Source organism: Schistocerca serialis, chromosome 4, assembly GCF_023864345.2.
Source record: "Schistocerca serialis cubense isolate TAMUIC-IGC-003099 chromosome 4, iqSchSeri2.2, whole genome shotgun sequence".
NCBI lineage: Eukaryota > Metazoa > Arthropoda > Insecta > Orthoptera > Acrididae > Schistocerca > Schistocerca serialis.
The window spans coordinates 389,616,402-389,630,847 of NC_064641.1; positions in this window are offsets into that span (position 1 = coordinate 389,616,402).

Below are 14,446 nucleotides of genomic sequence, written 5' to 3' on the forward strand. Positions count from 1 at the left end.
TTCAGCACTCCTTTTTCAGTTTCCACCGATGACTTGTCATCGTCACTTCAATTGGAGATTATTGATTTGCAAAATTCAACTTTGTTGAAAGAGAGGTACTACAACACATTGTATTTGTCACGATGGTAGTGTTCATTACAGAAAAAAACATTTCCCAAACTTCACAACAATGCCGCTCAGATCATGTGCATGTTTGGATCTACGTTTTGATGTGAGCAGCTTTTCTGAGCAATGAAAACAGTTATAAAGTAAGGAACGATCGCTTCTTCAGGATGCGACAATGAAGGCCATCCTCCGCATTAACGCTGCGAACACTTTGACGCCTGATATTTCCGATCTTGCAATGAAAAGAAAATTTCAAACTACAGAGGCCCAATAAATTTAGTATGCAATTTCTTGTAAAACATTTGTTTCTTATTTATTTCCTGAAGATCGTATTTCCTGGTGTAGCACGTCACCACGTCTTAGCAGCTAAGAGTGTGAGGTTGTCGATCTTGTAAGACGCAGCTGGCACATCAAAACGCTTGCCTTGCCGCCTGCCTCAGCCAGCCGTGCCACTTGCCGGCGTGCCGGCCCACTTGACTGGTTACAGAGAGCGACACGGCTCCCTGGAGCAGGGAGCGCTCCGCGGCTCACAACGGAGCCCACGAGCTGGAACAGCCTGCACTAGATGGTAAGTCCTGTACTTCCCGCCACCTCACGTCACTAATTTCCACTGTATCTAACTTCAACCTACCTAGGTCGATTAAGACATCTAAGATTCCACGCTCCGACCCATAGAATGCCAGTTCTATTTTTTCCGATTACGACATCCCCTAGAGTAGCCCCGCCCAGAATCCCGAATGGGGGCCTATTTTAGCTCCGGAACATTTTAACCAAGAGGATGCTGTCATCATTTAAACGTACAGTAGAGCTGCATGTCCTCGGGAAAAAGAACGGCTGTAGTTTCCCCTTGCTTTCAGCCGTTCGCAATACCAGCATAGCAAGGGCATCTTGTCTAATGCTTCAAGGCCAGATCAATCATCTACACCGTCGCCCTTGCAACTACTGAAAAGGCTGTCGCCCCTTTTCTGAAACAGTGTTTGTTTGGCAACTCTACACATATCCTCGGACATAGTTGCCATTACGGTACGGCTTCTGTCGTTGAGATATGCAAGCAAACCCGCCTCAGGAACGTCCATGGTTTATGAGGGGACCGTTGAGGCAGCGGTGAAGTATTTGTGCTGGGAGACATAATAGAGGGACACATGGCTCGAAGCCCGGTGGTGAAAGATATTTTCATTATCATCATTTGGGTGGTGGGCAGAAGATGAGGATATCTTAAACAACAATCCCTTCATAGAATGAGATTTTCACTCTACAGCGGAGTGTGAGCTGATATGAAACTTCCTGGCAGATTAAAACTGTGTGCCCGACCGAGACTCGAACTAGGGACCTTTGCCCGCGAAAGGCAAAGGTCCCGAGTTCGAGTCTCGGTCGGGCACACAGTTTTAATCTGCCAGGAAGTTTCAATCCCTTCATACTTTTGATGGTGAAGCGACCGTCGAATATGGTTGTTATGCTTAGTGTTCGTGTTTATGCTATTCGAGAGGAGCCCGCTACGTACTAGCGCTAGGCATCACCCCTCCCTTTTTGTCTTGCGTTATCGCATTATTTTTATAAATCAGAATCTTAATAATCTTACCATTTTACGATAAAACACCATTTCGGAGTATTCAATTTCACCCTGATAATCGCATCTTATTTTGAATTTTAGTAGTTCTATCCATGAACATCCATAACATCAAAAGGGAACACCGTACTCTAATGCACTACCACTCGTTACAGTAATTTACCCTCCTACACACACACACACACACACACACACACACACACACAAGCAGATTTCTGTTATTGTCTGGGTACTATGGTGGGCGCTCAAAGTAAAGGAATCTACTAGTGCGTGCTGAAACGTAATGCCAACGAGGTTTTTATGGTGTCCTCAATACCGGTTGAGGTATTACGTGTACGGATATTTCTAGGTCGAGTTTTCGCTCCGCTCATAGAAGTTGCAATCCTCTGCCGCTACAGGCCTCCGAACGGGTACCGTGTAACATGATGGTGTCTAACATAACTACACCGGTGCGTGAGAAAGAGCGCTATAATCCCTGAAAGCATGAATCCGAAGAATTCGTCCACACATGGAGCACCCTCTTATATAGTATAACAACGCCAGACCACACACGAGCGCTGCGACGTCTGCAATGATCCGACGCCTTAGGTCCATTGTCTTCAATTATCTTTCGTACAGCCCTGACTTGGCCCCATCCGACTTTCATCTACAGGGTGTCCGAAAAGACTTTCCCTGATTACATAAATTGATAACTCAGGCTAGAAGTAAGATACAAATATGAAACTTGTGTCGAATTGTTTACAACCATCAAAGTTTTTTTTTTCTGTTTTAGGTTCGCAGTACGTAAGTAGTGGATGAGGTGCAGTGCCCAAGAAGCCATGTAAACCAATCAGAAGGCACAGTGTGTCCTGTGGTACAATGAGACACGATCACCAACCACAGTGCCGGCCGGAGTGGCGCCACAGTCAGGAACCGAGCGAACTAATGACCTCAGAAGTTAAGTCGCATAGTTCTCAGAGCCATTTTGATCCAACCACAGTGCAGAGACACTTCCAGACAACAGGAATCCACCTGATGTCAAGAGCATTAAACCCTGGTATGAGAACTTTAAGAACACAGGATCGGTTGCTGACCTTCCGAAGTCTGGTCGACCAAGAACCTCAGCAGACTGGGTGGAAGTTGTAAGGCAGTCATTTCTGCGAAGTCCGAAGAAATCGGTGCGCAGGGCCTCACGTGAATTACAGATGCCAAAAAGCTCTCTCCATGACATTTTACACAAACGTTTATTGTTTTGTGCATACAAAGTGCAAATCGTTCAGGCCTTGTTGCCCAATGACAGTACACGTCGATTTGACTTTGCGGTCGAAATGCTATCACGATCGAATTATCGGGCCATTCTTCTTCGCTGAGGCTACCATCACGTCTGCAGTGTATCTGGACATGTTGCAACTGTATGCTGTTTCTCAGGTGCTTCAGTATCACCCCGATGTCTTGTTTCAGCAAGACGGTACACCGCCTCATTGGAGTTTGGACGTCCGTGCCTATCTCAATATGACCTCTCCTGGGCGACGCTCTCCTGACATAACCCTATTAGACTTCTTTTTATGGGGTTATGTCAAGGACGAGGTCTACCGAACACGTGTCCCAGATCTTGAAACCCTGCGGCAACGGATAACCACAGTCGTTGAATCGATCCCTCCAGTTATGTTGGCTAATGTGTGGACGGAACTTTAATATCGCCTAGATGTGCTACGTGCTACCAAGGGTGCTCATGTGGAAGTTTACTGATGTGTGAAAAAAAACTTTGATAGTTTGTAAACAATTAGACAGCAGTTTCATATTTGTATCTTACTGCTAGCCTGAGTTATCAATTTATGTAATCAGGGAAAGACTTTTCGGACACCCTGTATTTCCACAACTTTAAGAACACCTTCGAAGACTTCACTTTGACAATGATGACGCAGTGCAAGCAGACGTGGGGTTGTGGCTTCGTCGAGAAAAGCAAACATTCTACAGTGACGGAATCGACAAAGCGGTCTCTCGTTGGGAGAAAAGTGTTCATCGCCAGGGTGACACTGCTGAGAAATAAATACGTAGACATGAAGAATAAAGATGTAGAATGTTAATAAAGTTTGTTTTATTTAATAGGCTGAGTTTTCACAGTAAAATTCGGATGCATTACTTTTCAGCGCGTCATTGTACATTTACAACTCCCACCTGTTCCCAAGGGGTAACTAGACTCAGCCGAACAACCCTGAGAACTCATACGACGGCGCATCTCTATCTACGAAGGGCTCTGTCTGTTGTCTCGGCTGTCGTGGACCCCGGTGCGAGTGCTGGGTAACCGAAGAAACGTGAGCTGCAGTCCCACGGCCATAGCTGCAGTATTACTTGTATGTGATTCATCTGTAGGGCACCTTCTGTTGCTTTACATTTTTAAAGATGACGGTAGTCCCCAATGAACAATGATTTAACACATCGTATGGACAACACTTTAACTGCTGATGTGACACAGATGATGCTCGAACGTTGATTGATAATCTGTAATTGCCACGGTGAGAATAACCGGAAACTTTTACACTTCTCTCAACGTCACCAGTCATTTCCTCCTTTTTTTTCAATTTTCCAAATCGCCTTCGCCAGTAGCCCGCAACAGGCGAGCCTCCCTTCTCGCATAAAAAAGGAAGAAATAATTACATTGCATTGCGACTTCTATCGGTAGACGGCGTCTGGCAGCATCCGCTTCTACGCGATGGAGGAACTTCATCCGTGTCGTAAGCCCAGACTAACGAAGATAAGAGTTAAATTCTGCGTAAGCGCGTAAAAGCAAATAGGCATTTCCCGTCCATGACAAGTGCAAATGAAACGGCGCCAGCTGCGGCGCCGGACGGGAGCTTAATCTCCTAAGGATCTCTGCGGGAGGGACGTAAATGAGCAACTGTGTTGCGCCGGTTTCCAGCACCGGCTGCTCCGTCCCGCGCTTTAATTCTCAGCCGGTCGGCTTCGCGGAGCCCGCCGCTTCTGCAGAGCTTCTATTTCTGGAAGCGGTGCGGCGCGGCTGCCTGGCACTTCTTGCGTGTTGCGGAAGCAGCCGCAGAATGGCCCACTAAGCCGCGCGGCGAACACGTGTTCCGTGTTTATGGGGCCACTGCCTCGCACCTCCTGCCGGGAAAAACCTCTCCCGAAATCACTGCTCCAGAAAAAAAAGAGGGAGGAAGGTGTATATGTGGAGTTGAAGGAGAAGCAGCACGAACTCGGTTGACGAGTTTGAACGAAAATCCTGATGTTTACCCGGCACTGAGCAGGGAACCAGTCAGTAGAATCGCACTAAGGATTCCACCCCTCTGTCTTTGAAAACTAATCCTGTTGCTGTGGTACATTCTTAAATCTGTGAGCTGACGTCCCATGTTACTGAATTGCAATCCTGGGAAAGGGATGCATGGGTACCCTCCCACATAAAATTGACAGGGGAAACTTGTAACTACTGAATGAGGCATGAATTACAATTACTTTGATTTAGTCCAATAAAATGACTGATAAACAATTGACAACAGTATAATAAGAGATTGGCATATCTGACGCAGTGTGTGTGTGTGTGTGTGTGTGTGTGTGTGTGGAGGGGGGGGGGGCCAGGGGAGGGGGAGAAAATGAGAAGATGCTAATAATTATGCAACTGAATTAATTAAATATGTACTTATATGAATATGGTGTGACACCATATCCATATAGGTATATACACTCCTGGAAATTGAAATAAGAACACCGTGAATTCATTGTCCCAGGAAGGGGAAACTTTATTGACACATTCCTGGGGTCAGATACATCACATGATCACACTGACAGAACCACAGGCACATAGACACAGTCAACAGAGCATGCACAATGTCGGCACTAGTACAGTGTATATCCACCTTTCGCAGCAATGCAGGCTGCTATTCTCCCATGGAGACGATCGTAGAGATGCTGGATGTAGTCCTGTGGAACGGCTTGCCATGCCAGTTCCACCTGGCGCCTCAGTTGGACCAGCGTTCGTGCTGGACGTGCAGACCGCGTGAGACGACGCTTCATCCAGTCCCAAACATGCTCAATGGGGGACAGATCCGGAGATCTTGCTGGCCAGGGTAGTTGACTTACACCTTCTAGAGCACGTTGGGTGGCACGGGATACATGCGGACGTGCATTGTCCTGTTGGAACAGCAAGTTCCCTTGCCGGTCTAGGAATGGTAGAACGATGGGTTCGATGACGGTTTGGATGTACCGTGCACTATTCAGTGTCCCCTCGACGATCACCAGTGGTGTACGGCCAGTGTAGGAAATCGCTCCGCACACCATGATGCCGCGTGTTGGCCCTGTGTGCCTCTGTCGTATGCAGTCCTGATTGTGGCGCTCACCTGCACGGCGCCAAACACGCATACAACCATGATTGGCACCAAGGCAGAAGCGACTCTCATCGCTGAAGACGACACGTCTCCATTCGTCCCTCCATTCACGCCTGTCGCGACACCACTGGAGGCGGGCTGCACGATGTTGGGGCGTGAGCGGAAGACGGCCTAACGGTGTGCGGGACCATAGCCCAGCTTCATGGAGACGGTTGCGTATGGTCCTCGCCGATACCCCAGGAGCAACAGTGTCCCTAATTTGCTGGGAAGTGGCGGTGCGGTCCCCTACAGCACTGCGTAGGATCCTACGGTCTTGGCGTGCATCCGTGCGTCGCTGCGGTCCGGTCCCAGGTCGACGGGCACGTGCACCTTCCACCGACCACTGGCGACAACATCGATGTACTGTGGAGACCTCACGCCCCACGTGTTGAGCAATTCGGCGGTACGTCCACCCGGCCTCCCGCATGCCCACTATACGCCCTCGCTCAAAGTCCGTCAACTGCACATACGGTTCACGTCCACGCTGTCGCGGCATGCTACCAGTGTTAAAGACTGCGATGGAGCTCCGTATGCCACGGCAAACTGGCTGACACTGACGGCGGCGGTGCACAAATGCTGCGCAGCTAGCGCCATTCGACGGCCAACACCGCGGTTCCTGGTGTGTCCGCTGTGCCGTGCGTGTGATCATTGCTTGTACAGCCCTCTCGCAGTGTCCGGAGCAAGTATGGTGGGTCTGACACACCGGTGTCAATGTGTTCTTTTTTCCATTTCCAGGAGTGTAGTTCTGGCAACACCGGCCATGACCACCTCCTTCTGTGCGGATGCACACATATTCCCCGACCTCTTACGGTACTTCGTAAGAATGTCTTCCACGAGTAATGAGTGTGTTGGAGTGGACACTACGGATGTAGTGTGTGGACATACAAGGTGAGAATGTGGACCTCGCGGGAGGCGTGCGCGAGATAGTCCCTGCAGTCGCGCTATCCTCTGTGCCCTCGGTGGCTCAGATGAATAGGGTGTATGCCATGTAAGCAGGAGATCCCGGGTTCGAGTCCCGGTCGGGGCAGACATTTTCACCTGTCCCCGTTGATATATATCAACGCCCGTTAGCAGTTGCAGGTGTTAATATAATTCTAAATTCGAATTAATTACAATCGTGAAGATTAAAACTTTTGAAAGTATTCTGTTACTGGAGCACAGTGATCGGTATAAAATGCTAAAAATCAAATAAAACAGTCCCGATCGCGTTTTCAGATTTTTTTTATTTGTTAACAACCGGTTTCGGCCCTTTCGTAAGACCATCTTCAGCTTTTCCCCGCCATTATTGATGCTGGTGGCGGCAGACGGAGAGAGATCCGTAGAAGCAAGGGCAGTGACAACCTCACTTCTATGGACCTTGTTCCGTCTGGCGCCACCAGCAGCCATAATGGCGAGGAAAAGCCTGAAGATGGTCTGAAGAAAGGGCTGAAACGTACAAAAAATCTGAAAACGCGATCGAGATTGTTTTTATTTGAGTTTTAGCATTTTTAACAATCGTGAAGTGCCTAGCGACTGCCGTGATGGAAAACAGATAGTACTACACCAGTGGCTTTAAAATCTTCAGAGTGGAGCTTGAGGTAGTTCAGTTACTATAAAATGGCTTTAATGCCCTACAAATGGTCTCGTGGTTGTGGCTCGATCTCACCATAGTATTTTTGCTGGAGGCTGAAGCATCTGCAGACTCAACCATTGGTGCAATCAACGACCCTCGCCAGCGGTTTAAAAGTAAATCAGCCCATAACGTTTTCTACGCCCTCAATACATCAGCTCAAGGGGTGCGCCGCACGGGGTAGCCGTGCAGTGTGAGACACCTTGCCACGGTTCGCGCGGCTCCCCCCGTCGGAGGTTCGAGTCCTCCCTCGGGCATGGGTGTGTGTTGTCCTTAGCGTTATCACATATTTCCAAATTTTCAAGCGGCGCGGCAGGCCGACGGAGGCTCTTGCCATGGAAGTCTGGCAGTGGAGGCGCTCTATGATCGAGTGATTTCTGATCGAATGTTGATTAAAAGAAAACACTGCTCCTTACAACACACGAGTACCCTTCTCCTAGCTGGTTAATCAATGAACTTACGTCCCACCACCCTCCACAGAAAAAAGTCACGTTACTCTCCCTCCATCTCTCTCTGTAACCGACGAGGTGCTCTTTGTTGTCATTGTCCCATGTCTCTTTGTACCTTTCAATGTATTTATGTTAGCCAACGTGGCAGTTTCTACACTGTGTATCGAGCTAGGTGGCGCAGTGCTTAGCACACTGAACTGGCATTCGTGAGGACGACGGGTTAAAACACACATCGGGCCATCCTGATTTAGGTTTTCCGAACTTGTGCGTTATCTCTAACGACGTCGATGTCGACGGGACTTTAAACCCAATCTTCCTTTCATTCTGCATTGCATAAACATTTGTTTTAGGCCAAGTCAAAACGTCTAGCACTGTCTCACGTTTTTCAAAGGCCCTGGACTGTGAGTACCGAATACGTCTTCGAGATGTTTAGCTTTCAGTGCTTTATGGAGAAACGGCTAGCTTCCTACATTTTGAGCACACCAGTGCCTTCCGCTAAAAAGCGAGCTTTTTCACTCGACTACCAGGACGTAAAATATTTTCGACAGTGATTTTTTCGACAGGAGAGGTACTGTGTTTGTACGTGAAGTTGCCGGACGTCCCAGGGCAGCACCACAAAGTGAGGGTGATGGCCGGTGGGCCATTGACCCTCGACTCTCACCCGACAGTCCTTGTGCTAACTGGCGGCTCTACTGCCTCTGGTGATCCACATGCCTTCTCACCAATCAGAATGCTTTCAGCGTTTTCTTACTTCTACAAAGCATGCAAATTCGAATTAACAACAAAAGAATAGTAAAATTGCACTAGCCAGTTCTGCCGTTTATCGTATTCTTAGGTATCAGTTAAATATTACGCTCAAATGTGACTTTAATTATGAATTTGCATTCGTTAGGTGACTGTTTCAGGAAAAGAACGCGTGACCTCACTTGCCTGCTTTTAAAGCCATTGCCAGTCTTGACTGGTTTAATGTGGCCCACCACAAAATCCTCTCCTGTGTCAAGCCCTTCATCTCAAGAGCATCACTTATATTCACCATTGTCAACTGGTGTTAGTCTTCTAAGGCGTTTCCTGTTACCATGGAATCCCTGACGGCTTAACACACGTCTGTTCACTCTGTCCAATCTTCCAATCTGTTTTCCACAGAGTCCTTTCCTCCCCTATTCTGAGGAGAACTTTATTTCTTACCAGTTCACTTAATCTTCAGCATCCTTCTGGAGCACCATGTAAAATACACACCTTCCACTTACGTTTTATACAAACGTGGAGAGGCCTTAGTGGTCTCTTCGTGTACCCCATACAGAAGGAAGAGCTGCGTATTAGTTAATTAATGTAAGATGCAATGAAATTACAAATTCGGTGACGCGATCACTCGTCAATAGCGAGCATGTTTAATAAGTATAGAAATCTGATATGAAAATTTCATCAGTAATAATTTTATAGGTGTATGCGCAAGGAGTGATTTGAAATGGAGAGATCACGTAATATTAACCACATGAAAGCAGATGACAGAGTGAGGTCCACTGGAAGGATCCTCAGGGAACGCAATTTATCAACGAAGGAAGTAACTTATACTACTCTTCTTCATCAATCTGCGATCCACGCCAGAGAAGACTGACGGAGGAAATAGAGTAGGTCCAAAGAAGAGCAGCACGTTCCGCTAAGTGTTCATTTGGTAGGCGCGAAAGCGTCGCGGAGATGTTCAGTCAACTACAGTGGCGGACGCTGCACAAGAGGCGTTCAGCTTCACGTTATGGTCAAATGTTAAAACTGCGAGAGCTTACATTCCTTTAAAACTCAACCAATATATTGCTTCCTCCTATGAATACCTCGCGAAAAGACCACGAGGATAAAATTACAATATTATGGAAATGATAGACTGCTACTCAACATACAGCGGAGATGATAAGTTGCAAACAGACAACAAAAAGACTGCTAAAGAGGAGGCTTTCGGCCAGAAGGCCTCGGCAGCCAGAGGCTTTGGTTGAGTGTGTGGAAGCTGCGTTTGCGTGAATGTGTGCGTGTATGTCATACAAGGTGGCGCACGAAATGTGTTACTATTTTGTTTTTGAATATAAACTTTATTGTCAATACAATCTGAAAGGAACATATACTACAATGAAGAGCCGTCCATGGAGATCTGTTCTAACTCAGCACATGCTCAATATGTCCACCATTTCGTTTCCCAACTTCCTTTAAACGAACACTGAAGTTAGTGATTACCCTACGGCACATGTCTTCCGTAATTTCACTGCGAGCTTGAAGAATAAGTCTTCTTAACTCCATTAAATCACGTGGACGTTTCGGGAAAATTTTTTCCTTTAGGTACCCCCAAAGAAAAAAGTCACATGGATTAAGGTCTGGACTATTGTGGGGCCAATTTTGTCAGTCATTGAAGCGACCTGGAAACCTGAGTGAAATGATCCGCATGTCGAAACGCTAGTGTAAAAACTCCAACACAGTGTTTGCAGTATGTGGCCATGCTCCATCTTGCATGAACCACTGCGTGTTGAAGGGCAAGGCAGTAGCAAGAAGCTGTGGAATGAAGCTATTGCGAAGCATCTTCAAATAACGCTCGCTGTTCACAGTTTCTTCAAAGAAAAAGGGTCCAGTAAGTCCGTGACTGGAAATTGCTGCCCACGCTGTAATCCACGGAGCACAGTGTTGTCGTTCATGAAGCACTTGTGGGTTTTCAGTGGCCCAGAAGCGTACATTTTGTTTGTTAATCACACCGTCTAAATGAAAATGAGCCTCGTCTGCAAACCAAACGTTGTTTAGAGTTTCTTCCCTATCCTCCGCCCACTGAGCAAACAGTAGTCTCTGCTGCTTGTGTTCTTCAGTGAGCTTTTGTGCACAGGTCATCTTGTATGTGTACATATGGAAGTCATTTTTAAGAATGCGTTGAACGGAGCGTCTGGATATTCCCAGTTGCAATGCTGCCTTTCTACAATATTTCCCGGGACTTCTCTGTACAGCAACTCGTACCGCTTCAATATTCTCCGGCGAACAAACAGGATTAGGCCGAGGTCACTTCCCTTCCAATACTGTTCTTTCCTGTACAAATGTATCATACAACCTGTGGATGGTCTTCTTGCAAGGGACCCATCGTGTGTTAAACTGTTGTCGAAAACGCCTCTGAGTCACAACAAGGCTTTTCGTTTCATTAAAAAGCAACACAATTGCCGATCGTTGCTATGTCGTCAGTCTTCCATTGTCAGCCATTGCTGCTTAATAGTCTCCTAGCGGCAGTATCGTAAATTACACGTCATTTCGTAACTCATTTGTTTTTCCAAGCTCTGCTGGTACTGCTGTAGAGATCCCAGCGGGATATCTAATGTGCGTCGTAAATTGTGAAAGAAACAATTGGTAACACATTTCGTGCGCCACCCTGTAGTTCACAAGAAGCTTACTTGTTTAGAAGTCTTTCTGTTACGCCTGTCTGCAACTCAGCATCTCCGCTATATGGTGAGTAGCAATCTATTCCTTTCATAATACTGTCATTATTCCATCCTGGATTTTCCACTGTTTGATTTTGTTGATAAAATTAAGAGAGATTCGATCCGAGGCTCACCAGCATTTGCTCTTCACGTGAACAATACGCGACTGGAACAGGAAAAGTGGTAATTGGCAGTGGTACACGAAATATCCTCCACCATACGCTGTAAGGGCTTGCGGAGTTTAGACGTACCTGTAAAACCTACGTGGCAGTCTGCACGCCCTTTAATTCAGAGCCGAATATGATGGGATGCAAAGTAATATCCGCGACGTAACATACAGGAGATATGAATATACGTGGTTCGCGAGTGTAACAATACCTCGGAGTCTCTCACCAAACTTATTATTAAATTCTTTATTACCTAGTCTCCGCCTCGGCAGCGGCTGTTCTACGTACTACGAGCACGATAACAGTATGTTAGGACGCCGATCCGGTAGCAGTCCGAACAGTAAGAACACCTGCGCCACCGGCCGAGGCTAAGACCCAGTTGCGAGGCGATGGCCTACTGGCGGGCAGCGAGCGGCCCTGCAGAGGTTTCGGTAATAGCCTCGGGCCCGTGGCGTGGCGCGGCGCGGCACGCTGAGGACAATGTGCATTGTGCGTGGGGCGGGGCAGGGCCACACCCACACTCCTACCCTTCCTCCACCCCCGCAGTCGCCGCGCCCATCCCGGTCCAATTTATCGCCTCCCGGCCGGGCTTCCCGAGACAAAAGCCAGCTGCCCGCTTCCCTACAGCCTGTTACGAATGCGACACGCGACGCGCCCGTCGAGTCGTGCTAGTATTTGGGTGCAGGCGTAGTTGCTGGGCTTCAGGTGGAGACCTACTCCCCCGCTCACGCAAACGGTTACTAACGCGAGGGCGCCACGAGCTGCTGCGCTTCAGCAGCAACCAGTGATGCCGTGTTTCTGCGACACGAACTGCGGACGACAATCAGAGCAAATGTGGGAGAACAAAAGTGTTTCGCATATCACCCTGCACGTCTATAAATGATTCAAAAGCTACCTCAAAGTGAATGATGAATGATATTCGGTACCTCGGTGCAGCTGTTACACGGATAAGAATTTAAAATACGAAAACTGAAAAATCGTGGAAGGCTTACTTTGCATTAGTTGACCCACCTATTAGCGGTGTAACATACTTTGGGATACATCAGGTCAACAATTTTGCTTCCGCCGTTTTGCAATAGATGGCAGTAGCGGCAAGTGGTGGCGCAGGTGTAGGTCCTAACTGTTATACAATGAGCTTAGACATTTGTAAACATAGCGCCATGAAATGATCGTATAGCATTGTCGGCCGTGAGTCCCAACCTGGGGACGACAGAGCACCCAGTCCACGAGCGTAGAAAATCGAACCCGGGCCCGCTGCATGGCGTCAAACGCGCTGACCACTCAGCTAATGGGACGCATCAAGATATTAGTCGATTTGTGATTGCATCACACAGTTATTCTCGGTTGAATACGTCACACAGTAATTCTCGCTTGAATATGTCAACTTACGAGCCCAATTCCCGTAATCTGTGGGAAGTTTTAATTTGCTACTTTAACATCAAGAAATCTGCAACCGAGATTCAAAAATTGCTGCGTAAGACCTATGGCGAGGTACCTGTTAGTCAAAGAACGGTGATTTTGACGCCGAAGACCGACACGGCGGTGGAGTAGAGATGGTTTTCGAAGCTACTGAAACCGACGCTAACAACTACAGGAGATTGTTACCCATAGCGATTTATGCTTTTAGGCCAAGCACTGAAAGACTAATGGGCGCAATATACCGAAAGACGTTAAAAGGTACCTTTGCAGCGTGACAATGCTTGAATGTCGCAAAACCAGTCAAAACACACATTGGAACGTTGAAATGGGAAGTCCTTCGCCCATCCCTATTCTCCAGACATTGCTCTATCTGACTACAAGCTTTTTCGATCAATGGCAGACGGCCTGGTTGTCCAGCCAGCACTTCAGGTCATAAGATCAAGTGCAAAATTGGATCAATTCTTGCATCTCCTCAAAAGACGCCCAGTTCTCTCGCCGCGGGATTCGTATGCTGCCCGAAAGATGGGAGAAAGTAGTTGCCAGCGACGACAATACCTTGAATCGTAAATTTTTGTAAGTTTTTTTTAAATAAAGCATCGAGCTTCGAGAAAAACGGCGGAAGCAAAGTCGTAGACTTAATAACCAGTGGTGATAGAATAATAGCCGCGCGGGATTAGCCGAGCGGTCTGAGGCGCTGCAAATGGTTCAAATGGCTCTGAGCACTATGGGACTTAACTTCTAAGGTCATCAGTCCCCTAGAACTTAGAACTACTTAAACCTAACTAACCTAAGGACATCACACACGTTCATACCCGAGGCAGGATTCGAACCTGCGACCGTAGCAGCAGCGCGGTTCTGGACTGAAGCGCCTACAACAGCTCGGCCACAGCGGCCGGCGATTAACTGTCCAGCCGCCTTATATGCCGCGAGGTATTAGTACCGCTGCGTAAACAGAATTTATTAGCGCTTTCCACTACAAAGAGAACGCCTCTCAGAATTTTACGACGCGGGGACGATCCAATTAGTGTATGACACAGGCTTAATTATCCCATTAAGCTCGCCAGCGGTACCTGTCCACACTCGCCGCCGCAGGCGGCAGCCTCGCTCGGACTCCATCACATCCGTGGTACCGAAAGCTCGGGCAGTGGCTGGTAAATACAGGGTGTACATAAAATCCGGGAACATTTTCAATTATTTATTACACAAGAACCAAACAGTTTACAGATGTCATACATATTGCATTTTGGAGAGTAACTCTGAAAGTTGCCTTTTTTTTTTTTTTTTTTTTTTTTTTTTTTACAAACATTCGACATGCGAACCATGAGTGACCGGCAGACG